Source organism: Phalaenopsis equestris, unplaced genomic scaffold, assembly GCF_001263595.1.
Source record: "Phalaenopsis equestris unplaced genomic scaffold, ASM126359v1 Scaffold000399, whole genome shotgun sequence".
Classification (NCBI taxonomy): Eukaryota; Viridiplantae; Streptophyta; class Magnoliopsida; order Asparagales; family Orchidaceae; genus Phalaenopsis; species Phalaenopsis equestris.
The window spans coordinates 1,375,782-1,375,985 of NW_018164841.1; positions in this window are offsets into that span (position 1 = coordinate 1,375,782).

The following is a 204-nucleotide window of genomic DNA, read 5'->3' on the forward strand; positions in this document are numbered from 1 at the left end:
TGGGTATTTGGCAGAGGCCCAAATACCGATTTCCCATGCGCTATGTCCCATGATGAAAGCCCGCGCCATGCACCTAAATATTTGAGAACCCAGCGCCACTAGAAATCGAACCCGTGAACTGAGGGGACTTACAGTGAACCCCACCAACCAACAGACCACAGCTTGCGACACACACACAAAGAGAGAGAGAGAGAGATATATATA